The sequence below is a fragment of the Pleurodeles waltl genome, chromosome 5 (genome assembly GCF_031143425.1).
Source record: "Pleurodeles waltl isolate 20211129_DDA chromosome 5, aPleWal1.hap1.20221129, whole genome shotgun sequence".
Taxonomy (NCBI): domain Eukaryota; kingdom Metazoa; phylum Chordata; class Amphibia; order Caudata; family Salamandridae; genus Pleurodeles; species Pleurodeles waltl.
The window spans coordinates 1,152,829,454-1,152,845,704 of NC_090444.1; the positions used below are offsets into that span (position 1 = coordinate 1,152,829,454).

Below are 16,251 nucleotides of genomic sequence, written 5' to 3' on the forward strand. Positions count from 1 at the left end.
GAGGTGCCCCTGTGTTAGTGGCGCTGACCCAGGGGTCGCAAATGCAGTGCCTGGGGTTGAAGGGGCAAGCTAAGGGTTGCAGCTGCGACCCCTAAATTACGCCCATGCCCCTTAGGTGTCTGGGTTTAGGTGCCACTGCACCTGTGGCACCAATGATAGGTACGCACTGTTTCTTTGAGGCCAAAAGTGCGTGTTACACCAATATCAGTTTGCTATCATGTTAAATCTGTAACGCGCGCCGCTTGTGACTGACTGTCACGTACTATTTTTGCAGTTTTATATAGCGTGAACTTGGATCGAGGGCAAAATATGAGCACCAAAATGTGTTTAGGAGGGCTTTGGGTACGTGGCTATTTAGTTATTTGGCCGCAATCACAGGACTTTGAGCCGGAGCCCGATTCAAATCTAGTTTCTTAGTCCAGTTATAGCCGCAGCACAGTATCTTCGCCACCTACGTCTGACGCAACAAACCAACAGGTGACTCTGTCCCTTTTACACAGTGTCAGTGTACGCGACATTGATGTTCTTGTAGGTAGACACACCGTGGTCCTTCTGTCAGCACGTTAAAAGAGACATACACGTCGCGCATTGTTGATAAGAAAACCCTAGAGCCGCGCGTGACAGGACAGCGCGCTGGAGACACTGTTTATACGCAAACCAGGCATTCAGTTGTGTCGTCGCTGAACCGTGCATCTTCACTCACTTATCTTTCATCAGCCTCGGAGCCGGAGGGCGATGGACCCTCTTGTAGTAAGCAGAAAAGCCGAAGAAAGGGTAAGTCAATCAGACACTCATGACATTGTTGAGGGCAGGAGACGTGTTATAATCATGTTTCTCTACTTGTTATAAGTATTCGCAACACGGCGTTTTAACTCCGCTAGAACAAAATATTTAGTACTGGTCTGGAGTGGGAAGTAGATAATTTAATGCTTCAAATGTTCCTACTTTCAAAAACTGCATTCTGCTGCATCACTTATGTGTGTCAAAATGACACAATGATATTCTTAAACGCATTTTAATGTTGTCTCTGTGATTGTCTAGTTTAGTTCTCTGAGTAAAGCGTCCCTCTTGAATTTGTGGTTTCTGTAGAAAGTACCGGTTACCTCCATTGAAAGAGCATAGATTTTGCAAACAAGGGCCCAAATTTACTAACACATTTCAACAGGTTTACATCCCAAAAGTGACACAAACCCGGTGCAAAATGATGTAGGGTGACCACCTGGCATTGAGCCAAATTCTGGACAGGACTGTAAAAAAATCAGGACAAAGGGTCAAAATTCAGGACAAAGAGTCAAAATCCAGGGCAAAAATTCAAGAACAAACATCAGTTTTACAGACACACGCAAGAGAGGCCATGCCTCACTATGTTGTCAATGCATTTATTTACTCTTTTGTAACAGCACTATTTATTCACTGTGGTGTTTTTGTGATTGCCACCTGGTATGCTACATTCAGGTGTCACATTACATCATTTTTCAATAGTAAATTAATGCCCTTTAGTACTGCATCAAGGCCATCACCCCTACCCAAATCTACCCAATCTTTCTTGAAGAGAAAGTAACAGCCACATTTTGTTTATGTTTCTGAACATTTTAAAACCCCTGGCAAACAGTTTGGGAAACATTAAGGTAATTAACCTTATGCTAGTTTAAACAAATTGAACAAAAACATCTGGCTTACCCCAAACGCCCATGGACTTTCACCCTAAAAAAATAATTAAAGAGTCAGGTCAGATGGTGTGGGCGACAGTCTCAGACCTAATGTCAGAATATAAGGTACCCACAACTTGTCTGTAGTCTCACAGCACTAGAGTGTATGTCTGAGACTCTACGTTTACCTCAGAAATGGGAGCAATCAAAGATAATAAAAGAGGAGGATGAAAGCGAGATCAAATGGGAGATCCACGGCAAGTGATTCAAAGGGTGGTTTCTAAGAACTGGATAAATAAGGAAGAGAAGAACAAGGTGGGACAATTCCTAAAATCAGACAAGATGGGCCCACCAAGACAAATGGAATGCATTGGGTATCTGGGGAGTTGTCTCTGCACACAGGAGAGAAACAGAAGAGGCACTGTCAAGTGGTTGAACAAGCAACACCCATCCACCTTGGCAAACTCTTCTGGTGCAATGGTCAGCTGTTCGTGCTCGTGAAAGGTGAGCAGGGGCCAAACCCCTTGCAAGGTTGTGCAAGGCAATTGCCCGCTTTGTCCATGTCTTTAAATGGTTTTCAAATTGAGCAAAAGCCAAACTAGTGATCTGGGTTATCCCTAAGTGTCAAGTACACATAGAATCTTCAAAATATTTGGGATGTAAGTTGCACATACAAAATGTAAGAATTTTAAAATGTAATTAGTGTTTCCTTAACATATTGCACTGTTTTCCCCTTTATATACAATTAGATCTCAGATTGAACTGGGAACCAGTTACCTTTTGATATCTAGTGACACCCATCCACCTTGGCAAACTCTTCTGGTGCAATGATCTGCAATTTGTGCTTGTGAAGGGTGAGCAGGGGTCAGACCCCTTGCAAGGTTGTGCAAGGCAATTGCCCCCTTTGTCGATGTCTTTAATTGGTTTTGCAATTGAGCAAAAGCCAAACTAGTGATCTGGATTATCCCTAAGTGTAAAGTACACATAGAATCTACAAAATATTTAGGATGTAAATTGCACATACAAAATGTAAGAATTGTAAAATGCAATTAGTGTTTCTTTAACATATGGCACTGGTTTCCCCTTTATATACAATTAGATCTCAGATTGAACTGGGAACCAGTTACATTTTGATACCTAGTGATTAGTATCTACCATTTTTCCACTGATTTGCAGGATGGAAATTTTGTCAGAGCGTCACAGTCCCTCCAAGCTCAGTTTGCTTTTTGGTCTTCTCTTCTGCTTTCTGTAGTGGGCCACGTGGCATTAGTGAAGATGGTGTGCTGCCCCAATGATAGTATTATTTTGCAAACCTTTCCCTGCTCGTCCTTCAGTCCTTCTTCAGACATGCCACACATCTGATTTGGTCGCTGCGGCCACGTTGGGCAGCCCTTTTCATTCTAAAGCTACCGGTGACTGCGGGTGGATTAGGTCTTCTGGACTTAGAATGCTGTTATTCAGCTGCACAGGTCCAGTGGGTGTCTCAATGGTTTTTCTTCCCACCTCCCTGCATGAGATGTGGTTTACCAGTAAAGACTTTTAAGGAAGGCCAAATGCACATTGTTTCCTACTGACCATTCTACAGATCACCATCTGGCATTATCATGCACATCTTTCTCTTGCCTTGCTCGAACCTGTGAACTCACTGACACAAAGAAACACTATGCTTCTGCACTACCTTTGCTAAGCCTTCCCACTCGCCCAGGACGGCTGTGCACAGAGCAACTCCATCAGTGGTATGCTGCAGGTATCTTAAAATTGGGGGATTTGTTTCTGGGCGGCGAGCTACTAAATTTCCAAACTGTTGTGGCAGACTACCATCTTCACCCAGTCAACTCCTTACTTACAACCACCTTAAATAATCATTAAATGCCCTATTTCATGTCTGTCACCTAGCACTAACCATACAAGAGGTGTGTCAGAGGCTCTGCACCATAGGAACTGGTGGCAAACTGATAGATTGGGTGTACAGACCTTTCCTGCAACATGGAAACCACTCCTGGTCTTTTTGTCATACTACCTGGGTGATTGATGTGGCCAAACCTCTGCAAAATATGGACTGGACTAAAATACTAGACTTTCCCCACAAAGTATCCCACGGCTGTCACTTTAAGTACATTCATAGTGCTTCCTTGTGAATGCATTCCACCCGTTGCGTGCCTTTGGCCTTGTGGTTTGTAACTCACATTTTGTTGCTTTCAATTTGGTGGCTTTATTTGTTTTAGGCTATGCAGTTTGGGTTCATTTCTTGCCAAAACCTTATTTACAGTATCCTTCTAAGTGCTCCCTTTCTGTAAATAGGCCTATATATCTTGTCCTTATCTCATCACATTTGCTGTTCATTCAAAGAAGAAAGTCACATGTCAGGCTCCGTCCTCGGTGGCAACTCAGTGTTTACTTTTCTTTCTCTGACTTCAAAGTGAGAGAATTTATGCGACAATCTTGCTGGATACTGCGGTTAGGAAAGAGTTTTTTCTATCACATGACAACATTTAAATAAACTTCACAATATATCAGAATTAGGAGTTCCAATGAAGCACATTTTTGTTAATTCTGAACTGTGCTGGAAACAAATACCTTTATGTGATTAAAACAAATCATTGCATTAGGTGATGCAATTTCCACACATCATCGTCTGTGCACAGTATAATTTGATTTGAAAAACTGTATATCTCTGCAAATGGAATGGTCATTTCAATCAACAATGTGTTGTCTGTAATGGCAGTGTGTTACCAAACCATACATACTCCACTCCACACTGCTCTGCACCACTCCACACCACTGCACCCTACTCTGTATCACTCCAATTTACGCCACCACATGCCACTGCACTGCACTCTTCTCCATTCTGAACCACTCCACATTGTACCACTGCACTCTATGCTACTTCATGCTATGCCTCTCTACTCTACTCTACTCTGTACCACTCTACTCTATGCCAATGCACTTTACGTCTCTCTACACCACTGCACTCTGCTCCTCTGCACACTATACGACTCCAGTCTAGGCAATACCAATCTAGTCAGCACAACTCCTCTCTATGCCACAATGCAACAGTGCACTGTACGCCACTGCACTCTAAGCTAATACACTCTATGCTAGTGCACTTTACTCTGTAACACTCAACTCTATGCCCCTGCATTCTACATCAATACACTGTACGTTACTCTAATCTACGTTGCACCTCTGCACTATGTGCCATGGCACTCTACACCACTTTACTCTATACCATCACACTCTATGCCACTCTATGCAACTCCACTCTACCCTGCACCTCTCCACTCTAAGCCACTTCACTCTACTGTGAAGCAATCTACTTTATGCCACTGCACTCTTTGCTACTGCATTCTATGTCACTGCACTCTACCCTGCACCTCTCCACTCTGTGCAACTGCACTGTACACCGAAACAATCTATTCTACGCCACTGCAGTCTATGCCACTCTGACCACTGCACTCTAGTTCAATGCACTCTACACCACTGCATGCTGACACACTTCTCTGTAACACTGCACTGGCCGCCACTATAATCTACTCTGTACTACTACATTCATTACCAGTACACTCTATTCTACTGCACTCCATGCCACTCTACTCTGCCCCATCCCATTCTATGCCACTGCACTCTACACCAGTGCACTCTAAACAACTGCACTGTATGCCACTGCCCTTTACTCTGCACCACTGTACTCTATGCTACTGTTCTCTGTATCACTCCACACCACTGCACTGACACTCTACTCTGCAACACTGCACTCTACACCACTCTACTCTGTACTACTGCATTCTATGCTACTGCACTCTATGCCACTGCACTGTTCATCACTGCACTCTACACCACTGCACTCTAGGCACTATACTCTACTCTGCACTGCACCACTCTACAATACTCCACTCTGCACCACTATATGCCACTGCACTCTATGCCACATGAGTCTACTCGACACTCTATGACACTGCACCACTCTGCATTACTGCACTCACTGCCATTCTATTGTATGCCACTCTACTCCACTGCACTCTATGCTACTCTACCCCATGCCACTCTATGCCACTGCACTCTGCGCCAATGCACTCTAAACAACTGCTGTGTACGCCACTGCCCTCTGCTCTGTGCCACTCTACTCCACTCCACATCACTGCACTGACACTTTACTCTGCAACATTGCATTCTGCGCCACTGTACTGTACACCAATCTACTCTGTACTACTGCATTCTATGCCACTGCACTCTGTGCCACTCTACTCTGCATCACTCCACTTTACGTGACTGCACTCTGCAGCACTATATGATACTCTGCACTGCACCACTTTACACTACGCCACTGCACTCTCTGCCATGCGAGTCTACTCTGCACTCTATGCCACTGCACCACTCTACACTACTGCACTCTCTGCCACTCTACTCTGTCCCATGCCACTCCATGCCACTGCACTCTAAACCACTGTCCTCTACACCAATGCACTCTAAACAACTGCACTGTACCCCACCACACTGTACTCTGCACCACTGGGCTCTACGCCACTGCTACTATGCCACTCTACTCCACTCCACACCACTATGCCACTAACTTTTAGCCATGCCGAACAGCAGCCACTCTGGCGTATAACATGGCTAAAACACATTGGCAAAGCCAATAACTCTTGCATAGATGTGACCTATTGGCTATGCCAATGTTTGTTAGTACTGGGAGGTACAGAGGTCCCTGGAAGAGCTGTGAATATGTAAGTCCTTATTTTAAACATACATTCAACGCCTCAGGGGTAGTAAGAGCTATATAAATACAATTACATCATAATATAGGCTGCTACAAAATGCTCAAATACATTAAGGTTAAATAAAAAAAAGTGCTTCTCAAATACAGATTTGCATAATATACAGTTTATACCTAGTACTAACATTTTTTATAACACTCCATTAAAACCACACACACCACAGCTTAGCTTGGAACACCATTACAGTACCCCTCTAAATGAAAATATCTTTGCCATCAGAAAGCTTCAAGTGACTTCTTTGGTTAAAGTCAATGCAGGTTTTCAAGCCCCTTTGCATTTGCAGATGTACCAGTTGCCCACATTTGCATTTCTTTAGAGAAGGAGACACCCTGGCAAGAAGGTCTGTTTCTCCCTCCCTCAGAGCACAGGATAGTCCCTGCCTTTCAATCCAGCAGGGGAAACTAATCTGCCTGTAATTTCACCCTGCCGTTTGTTGCCCTTTTGGTGAAAGGATAAACGTGTCAGATTCCGTCAGGTTCCATGGGTGTTGCATGGGAACACCCACAGCAACATCCATTGAATATCCCTTTCACACAGAGTTATGCATGAAAGGTTGCCGTATTTACAGCTCCATGAAAAACCATGCAAGGTGGCTTTCCATGACCTTGTAAATATGGGCTGACACACTGCACCACTGCAGCGTAAAAAGAAATGACGCTCCAGTGGCGAAGTGCCGTTAGGGCCTAGTAAATGAGGGCCTAAGTTTTAGTAATGCAAGTTAGAATTAAGCCAAGAATTAATCACAGACAACTAATCACAGAAAAAACATTTTAACACACCTAGACAAGATGAACGCTCTGCCCAATGTAGGCCAAGAAGCAGTCACACACAAGACAAACACAGGAAGTCGTTGACAGATAAAAGCAGAAGCTGCTGTCATTATAGTCCATCCGTTTTTTTGGATAGTCCTATTTATACCTTCAGTAATGGCTTTGATAACGCGTCCAGCCCTTATAAATTACCTGTACCTGGACACGTTGGAGGTCGGTGAATCTTTTAACCGAGTCGGGCTCTCCTCATCCTCAATAGTCGAGTCACTCAAATCAATAATCAATAACTGTTGTAATCGGTAGTCAGTGCTCAATTAATAGATCAATACAACACATCAGAAATCAATAACAGTTGGTATTTCGGCGCACCATGACCTTTCAGTCATGAATAACCACACCAGTTTATTAAAAGTTAGTGAATTTATTTCCCTATATTAACAAAGCTAGCACGATATATATGTGTCTCAAAACCAATTGATATATGTATATGAACATTACTAGCTGTCCATAACGGCGGAAGAAACGCAATCTACGTAAGATCTGAATGATGATACACTCTGTTATAGCAATGCAAATCACCAATGTGACTAACTGTATTTGACTAATTGCATACATTCGGTCAGCATAACAAGATTTCAATTCTTCATGATACATTGAATGAAAAACCTCGACTAACCTCTAATTAGCATTGGCATGTGGGACTTCATGCAAAACGAATTTAGTCAACACAAATTTGGAAAACTTCTAGCTAGGATCCTATCAAATTAGCAGTTGGTACCTAAAAGGAAAACACAATGCATAATACATTTATCCTTTCATATTTACCAAATACAATCAGCATTCAAGAAAAGTCTTCGTCCTTCAGGTACCGGTTGATCAGCATTGGGCAAATTTCAAAGGGGCAAAGTTAAGGGCAAGTTTCCCTGCAGCGGCAAGGAGAATGGGGCAAAGTTACTGCATGGGCAAGACGGGGGCAAATCAAAGTTAAAGTCTCTAGGGTGAGAATTCTTAAAGTCTCTTTCTCTCAGATAGAGAAAAGGGCATCAGGGTGTCGTCCAAAATGGAGTCTGGCATCAGGCTTCAAACTGGCATCGAGGAAAAATGGCTGACTTCTCTTTGTCCGGTGGGTTTAAGTAAGAAACATCCCAAATTCTGTAGGGTCTTCCATTGGAGGGTTCATAGGTTGGCTTCAAATTGTCCAATCAAAATTGTTTTTTACTAGCGCCCATTTATGCATACACTGTCCTTGGCGCCTTGGAACACAAATTGTATCATGGTTTGCCAATTATTTTACTTTCTGTACCTTCATTGTCCGCACCTGCAGAGACTGACCTTGTATCAAAGGGGATGTAACCGGCCTAGCACGAAACCTTGGAGATAAGTGTACCATCCAGTTTCTACTGGAAAAATACAACTTCAAGCAAGAATATATGTTTCATTAGTTCAAGAAAAAAAAATCACGCAGTTAGAATTTGAAACCAAGCAACTAGGCCAAAGCCTGTACTAAATTTAAGCTAAGCAAAACAGTTTTCAAACAGGAAATCATGGCATACATTTGCGATTATGACGGATTAGTACATTTTTAATACTTCATAATTAATAAAGCTCGTTTATAATGATGGCGAACTACCCCGAGGGCACAATTTCCCTCGTACATTATTTCGTTAATTTAAAATCACACTTCAATATATATGTCGGTTACACGGTGTACATGAATATATGTCGGACCTTCTATTTCTGCGTCATCAATCCCTCCTCTGATGACTAATTATGTCTAATTATGTCATCACATCAAATCTACCCACAAATTTTATTCCATTAAAATTCTGTATAGTAATTTGGCACTTCAGTCAATTCCCTTTTTCTTTTAGTCCCTTTTGACTTCTCCCTATAAATTTCCACCATTTTGTTCTCTATTTTCTCTTCTCTTTTTCTTTTGTTCCTTGCTTTTAACATTTTGAAAGCTTTCCATGTTCCCCAAGAACCTAATAGACAAATTAATATTATCAATATTCCCTTTACTATTTTTAGTAACAATCCGTTCCAAACGTTGCTGAGCCAATTTCCCACAGAAGCAAATCCTTTTCCAACTTTCTCCCAAACTCCGGGTTCTTTCAATTCCTTTAAATCTACACTTTCTCTAGTTAAATTTGTAAGCATTGTTCTAATTTTTCCACTGTTGTCGGGTATATATGTACAACAGTGACACGTGCCAAGCATTTTGCAAACGCCGCCATCCTTTGCTAAAAGAATGTCTAAGGCAAGCCGATTTTGAAGAGTCATAGCTCTTTCTGCAGCGAGTTCAGCATCCATCAGGATTATAGCTCCCGAAAACTTTGTCAACATGTTATCCACAATAGTAGACAACTTTCGTATTTTGATTGAATTCAATATGACTCCTACTGAAGGAATCATAGCTCCAAATATATCTCCTACCACACCAGCAGCTGTCTCCCTTTTCTGAACACGATGTGATTCAGACAGCCTTGGAAATTTCTTTAAGTCATCTAATTGGTAAACCTTTGGGAAAAATATTCCCAAATAACACCTCCCATACCATCCTTTAGGAAGACGATAATAGGCGTTGAGTCCACAAATATAATATACTCCAGGAATAACTGGGTCTTGTCCATTCAGCATGAACGTCCACTTTTGTTGGAATGCGTATGTGTGTTTACATTCACTCGTTCCCACGAAAACTGTGTCATAATATGATGGAAATCTATGTATACAAAATCTTCCCACATGCAATGTATCTAAAGCTATTTTCCCTTGTGTCTTTATTGCGGCAAAAGCATAATTATCTACAGACGTCCTTTCGTGCAATTCCTTCTCTAATTTCTCCTTCATTTCGTTCTTTCTGTCATCAGTGCGGTCTAAAAATTCTATTTCTACAGGTGAAAGCAAGCATGTAAGGTTCTCCCTATGTGCGTGAGCTGTGTGGAAAGGTGACATTGGTTCGAAAAATTCCCTCATTAATTTGGCAGACCAATCTCTAGCTATCTTACTTAGGTGCCCTATTATGGGGACATATGCAAAAGTAGCATCGTAATTAGTATAGAAATAATGAATGTCTTTTTGAGCATAAAATCTGGAAGCTACTATACTACATGTAATTCCATACGTAAGAGGCATGCTGTGTTACGTTACCCCTTCCACTACTGAGGTAGGTATTTGTGTACACACATAACAATCTTTCGCATCCATGGTCTCAACATACTCACTCAGTAAGCGATAGAAAACGTTAGATGAAAGTTCCTTCTTATCATGCAAGTGTCTCTCGTCTTGCTCGAGTCTCTTCAGAGCTGTTAGTTCAGTAACGATAATAGGTTTAGAAGTAGAAGCATCATTCGTCTCACTCTCGCTTTTACCATGCATTCCAAGAACTATTGCTACAATTATTAGTACGCATGCGGTCAGTAAGCCTATACACATGTATTTACAATACTTCATTTTACGCCCCTGTGTAGTGAAGCTGGTCATGATCTGTATAGAATCAGAAAGCTGAAGACACTTTATCAAAGCGTTTTTTTTTTTCTTCTAAGTTGCAGGTATTTACAAAGCTGAACGAGTTCAATGTTCACACAGTTTCTTTAGCAGCTTAGTCTCTTATCGGTTAGCAGCGTTGTCTCAAAATCGGTTTCAAAGTCAATCAAGTTAGCAATGTCTTAGCCGGTTGAAAAGTCAATCAAGTTAGCAATGTCAAGTTAGCAATGTCTTAGCCAGTTAAAAAAATCAATCAAGTGATCAATGGTTTCAATCAACAGAGTCCATAAAGTTTTTATTTCCAAAATGAAGTTCTGCCTCTTCGTTCTCAAGGCTGAGGGATACGAATTCGTCTGACCAATCGTTATTGGCTACGTATGCCCACTCCGGACCGGAATACCTCCTGCTCGGTATCCTTTTTCTTTTCAGTTTTGCATCTCTCTTTGATTCTTTCTCACTGGTACTTTCCTCTTTGGCCAAGTCCTTTTCTTCACTTGGTGTTGGTACCACGACAGACACTTCCTTTCTTTTCTCTTTCACTCTTGGCCCTTCACTGTCGTTCAACGTTTCTCTAGTTCTTAGTTTTACTGGTGATATGCTCGGTCTTCTCTTTGCACTGTGTCCACTTGATGGACCTGCGATCTCTTCTGAAGAAGTTTGAACAGTTTTGTTCTGTTCTGCCTTGTCCCCTCCTTCTGGGGAGTCAATCAGGTTTTCCTTTTCCTTTTCTGTATCGTCTGCTTCTGGGAAAGCCCTCCTCTGATCAGGCTCTCCTGCTTCTTCACCTCTTTCGAGCCCTTTGTCACCGTTACTTTCTTCAGGCTCTTTATCACTTTCGGCTGCTTCAGGCTCTTTGTTACCTTCAGCTGCTTCGTCGCTGTCTGAGGCTCCTCCTTGGTCTTCCCCAAGCGAATCAGTTGCTTCGTCCTCAGAGAATATTTCTCCCTCCTCTATTTCTGCCTGTTCGCTTCTAGTTCTGTTTTGCTCTGCCTCAGCGCTTGGTACTTTGTTATCAGGTACTGGTAACTTCAGCGCTTCAACTTCCTCATCTGTGGGACACAACACCCTCTTTGTGTGACTGGCGTGAATCCAGTTGGGAACTCCCACACACTTCACAGCGGTGGTAGTCGTCAGAATCACTTGGAAAGGTCCTTTCCAACGGGGTTCCAAACACGACTTCCTCATGTGCTTCTTTATCACGACCCAGTCACCTGCTTTCAGGGTGTGTCCTGGACCTTGGATCGGTGGCAAGGTGGTTGCCTCCACCTGGTGAGAGAAAGATCGAACCACATCAGCTAGACCTTTGCAGTAGTCTAACACCATATCATCTGTAATATTCAAAAGCGCATTTGCAGGAACTGCAGAAAGTCTCATAGCTCTGCCCATGAGAATCTCGTGTGGGGACAGTCCAGTCTTTCTGTCAGGGGTGTTTCTCATTGACATTAGTACTAAAGGCAATGCGTCAGGCCATTTCAAGTTTGTTGATGCACATATTTTCGCCATTCTCGATTTTAATGTGCCATTCATTTGCTCCACTAGACCTGATGCTTCAGGGCGGTAGCTACAATGCAGCTTTTGCTCAATGTTCAGTGCTGCACAAAGCAATTTTATTACTTCATTATTGAAGTGACTTCCCCTATCTGATTCTAAAGAGATCGGGAATCCGAAACGTGGTATTAACTCTCTCAAGAGTAGTTTTGCAACTGTGAGACTGTCATTTCTGCGTGTAGGGTATGCTTCAATCCAGTGACTAAAAATGCACACAACCACCAACACATACTTCAGGCCTCCATGCACAGGCATCTCAATGAAGTCCATTTGCATCCTGCTGAATGGACCCCCTGCTCTTCCAATGTGGCTCAAATTTACTACTGTTCCCTTCCCTGCGTTCATCTGTTGGCAAATGACGCAACGGTGGCAAACTGCTTCAGCAACTTGACGGAATTTAGGGTTAAACCAATCAGTTTTGAACAACCTAATCATGGCATCTCTCCCAAGATGAGCTTGGCCATGGTAAAATCTGGCTATCTGTGTCAAAAGGCTGTTTGGAAGAACGAATTTCCCTTCACTTGAAACCCATAATTCATCTAGTCTCTTTACACATTGTGATTTGGTCCAAGAAAGTTTCTCATCCTCACTAACATCATTCTGTAGGGATTTCAATTCGTCCTCTCTGTGACCACAATTGTCCGAAATCATGCACTATTCCAAACCCGTACTGGCTGTCAGTGTAAATGGTGACTTTCATCAATGCAGAAAGTTGGCAAGCTCTAGTAAGGGCTACCAATTCTGCTACCTGTGCAGAGTAAACTCCTTGAAGCCAAGATGCTTCCAAAACACCTGTTACTGTGCATACAGTGTATCCTGCTTTCAATACACCCAGTGCATCTCTTAAACATGAACCATCAACAAAAATAATTTGATCATTTTCTTCCAATCGGGTATCTTTGATATCAGGTCTTGGTTTGGTGCAAAATTCAGTCACCTGAAGACAGTCGTGCTCGATGTCTTCAGCGTTCTCAATTTCAGCATTTTCACTGGGAAACAAGGTTGCTGGATTCAACGTAGTGCACCTTTTCAGCTGCACATTAGGTGATCCCAGAATTATTGTTTCGTACCTTGTGAGTCTAGCACCAGTCATGTGCTGTGTTCGGGAACGTGTCAAAAGTATCTCAACTGAGTGAGGGACCATGACTGTTAAAGGGTGTCCCATCACTATTCCTTCACTCTGAGTGAGGCTGATACCAACTGCGGCTACGGCGCGCAAGCACCCTGGCAGTGCTGCTGCGACCGGATCCAAAGTAGCTGAAAAATATGCTACTGGTCTGTTTACGCCACCATGGGCTTGGGTCAAGACAGACAAGGAACATGCATCACGTTCATGACAAAACAATGTGAAAGGCTTTGTGTAGTCAGGCATACCTAAAGCTGGAGCCCTACACATGCATTCTTTCAATTCAATAAAAGCATCCATTTCTTCTCCTTTCAGTTCAATTTCATCCAATGCATCCTTCTGGGTCAGTTTCAGTAAAGGTTTTGCTAGGGTTGAGAAGTTGGGAATCCATTGGCGACAGTAGATCACCATTCCCAAAAACTTCCTCACCTCCCTCCTCGTCTTTGGGGGACTCATTTGAAGTACACTTGTTATTCTTTCCTTCATAATTTTTCGTGACCCTTTCTCTATTTGGTGACACAAATATTTCACTTTCTTCTGGCAGAATTGTAATTTTGAAGGAGACACCTTGTGTCCGTTCCTTCCCAAATGGTTCAATAGAGCAATGGTGTCGGCTGTGCAGTCACTTTCTGTCTTGGATGCAATCAGTAAGTCGTCAATGTACTGTACTAGGGTTGACTCGAATGGCAATTCTAACGCTTCCAAGTCTTTCTTTAGAATCTGATTGAAAATTTACGGTGACTCCGAAAACCCTTGAGGAATTCGACACCAACTGTAGACTCTGTCTAAAAATTTGAAACAAAAGAGAAATTGGCTGTCCTCATGAAGAGGCACCGAAAAGAATGCTTGTGACAAGTCGATGACTGAGAACCACTCGGCATCGCAAGGGACTTGAAACATTATCACAGCTGGATTTGGTACTACAGGGCAGCATTTAATTATGATGTCATTTATTTTCCTCAAGTCCTGCACAATTCGGACCTTTCCACTTGGCTTTATTAGTCCCATGATTGGTGAATTACATGGACTGCTTAACACTTCTTTCAGTACTCCCTGTTTTACAAACTCGTCAATGAGTTGGGCGACTTTCATGAGGGTGTCTTGTGCCATATGGTACTGTGGGGTCTGGGGAAAGGTTACATTGGGTTTTACAGTCACTTTCACTGGTTCCACTCCTTTCACCAATCCCACCTCTTTTCCTGTCATATCCCACACTTCTTTTCCGACTGTTTCCTGTAACTCAGCTGGAATATCTGCTTCAGTGATCATCGGAAAAAGGGTAATCAGAGGATACTCTTCATCGACAGTTTCCATCTCATCCCCTTCTACACTGTCCTCTTCTTTCCCATCACTGCTCGTCTGAATTCTTATTCCATCGTTCGAACACATAATCGAACATCCCAATTTGCACAATAGGTCTCTCCCTAACAGTGATATCGGGCTTGAGTCACATACCACAAAATTATGTGACCCTTGATAGTTACCAATTCTGACTTGTACTGGATCTGTGATTGGGTTCGTCAGGTACCTGTTTGCTACTCCCACTACTTGAACTGTTCTCCCTGAAAGTGGCAAATTTGGCACTTCAATGCTCCTAACAGTGGAACGTGTAGCTCCTGTGTCAACCAAAAATGAAACGCGATGACCCATGACTCTTCCCTCCACATACGGACCCTTTTGATCAACTTCCAAAGATGCTGCAAGCACACAATTTCCCTCCTCATCTGAACTTTCATTCTCCCATGCATCGTTTATTCCATTCTCGCTGTGTAGTGGGAACTGGTGTACTGTGTCATTTTGACTCATTCCCTGACCCGTGACCTGTTGAGGAAGCATTGCTTGCTGCTGATTCATTGGTGCTAAGGGTATTTGCATTTGCTGATTAGGTACCATAGGAAACTGCTGTTGCATTGGCTGCAATTGTGTCATTTGCACACGAGGCATTTGCACCTGTTGCGGTTGCATGGGTTGTAGACCCTGCATCTGGTTCATATTGTTTTGAAAATTTGGGTTCGGACCTCTCAGTTTCGGTCCTCTCATAGTCTGAAATGCATTGACATCATTGTTTTGCTGACCTACACCTTCCTGCACCATCATTGGGCACTCCCGTTTCCAATGCCCGACCATTCCGCACGTGTGACATGGCATCACCTTCTTCTTTGCCTGTATACCATTTGGAGTCATAACGGTATTCAAATCCGGACCATTATTCACAAACCCTCCTCGGCCTCTGCCTCTCATCTGCGGCTGAAACATAGCATTTCCCTGTTGCTGCTGCTGCGGCATCTGTTGCTGAAAACCTTGCAAACCTTGTAAACCTGTCTGAGCTGCTCTGAGCTGCATCACCATCACCTTTTCCTTCAATCTTTTCTGCTTCGTCTCAATCTCATCACTGCAGTATTTTGCATAATTTAACACTTCATCGATCGACTTTGACTGCCAACAAATCAAATGCGATTTAATCATCTGGCTAATTTCGGGTCTCAGCCCTTCCACAAACCTGAACACAAAATGGAGCATGTCTTTTGGCTCAATCGTTTCCGTGCCACTGTAATTTTTAAACGCTTTCAACAACCTCTCATAATACGCGTGTATAGATTCTTTAACCTCTTGAGCGGTCCTGTCAATCCTTTGCCAATCCACATTTTTCGACGCAACCTTGGTTTTCAAGTGCTCAATCACCTTGTGGTACAAACTCATTACCATAGGTGATGGCGCACCTGTGTCCCTATCTCTCTCTGGTTCACTCGTCGGCCAACCTACAGCCCTTTTACAATCTTCCCACAAATCAGCCGGAACCACAATTTCAAATAAGGTATTCAGGTCTTCCCAGAGACACTTCGCGAGCTTCACAAATCTATCCGTTTGTTGATACCACTCAATCGGCTTCTCTCTCA

The 16,251-nt window shown here is 42.9% G+C and overlaps 1 long non-coding RNA gene across 1 annotated transcript in view; it reads left to right on the plus strand.

The window, feature by feature from the left end:
* Positions 1–521: 521 nt before the first annotated feature.
* LOC138297365 (uncharacterized) overlaps positions 522–16,251 on the plus strand; it is a 210,506-nt gene continuing 194,776 nt past the window's right edge. Inside the window, exon 1 of the long non-coding RNA XR_011204055.1 lies at positions 522–774. This is a non-coding gene — a long non-coding RNA (uncharacterized lncRNA). The remainder of the gene's footprint in view (positions 775–16,251) is intronic.